Here is a 478-nt window from a genome sequence, read left to right on the forward strand (position 1 = left end):
AAACAGAAGCATGTGAACAAAAGCCGTGGATGCGTCATTGCAAAACTCCCGGAGTCCAGCAGTCATGAAATGCGAACATAAAAATCCCATTAACGGCTTATTCCGATGGCCTAGACTGCCAGCGTCATTAAGATGCTCGTATTATTGCCTCCCCGAATGACTAATGCTAGTTATGGGTTATAACGGACGCCATAAACTATATCTTTAGGAAACCGGGTTGCCATGCCGGCCAGTCGGGCGAATTCCTGGGGCTCCGGACTCCTGCCGTTAATTAACGACATCGAACGGTTTATGGAAGTCGCAGCGAAAACGTGGCCAAGATGACATCGCATAGTCTTGATCTGTTTCTTCGTGCACCGTAATTTGCAGCGCCTTCGGACACTGTAATTAGAGTCGATAGAATGGTGGTCGGCCCGGACTTTGGCTCGCCTTTTTTCAATGTGCACATTGTTCCTTTAAATATTTCGACCGGTCGGGG

The sequence above is a fragment of the Dendroctonus ponderosae genome, unplaced genomic scaffold (genome assembly GCF_020466585.1).
Source record: "Dendroctonus ponderosae isolate FM_Combo_2020 unplaced genomic scaffold, Dpon_F_20191213v2 Dpon_F_20191213_6, whole genome shotgun sequence".
NCBI classification, from domain to species: Eukaryota; Metazoa; Arthropoda; class Insecta; order Coleoptera; family Curculionidae; genus Dendroctonus; species Dendroctonus ponderosae.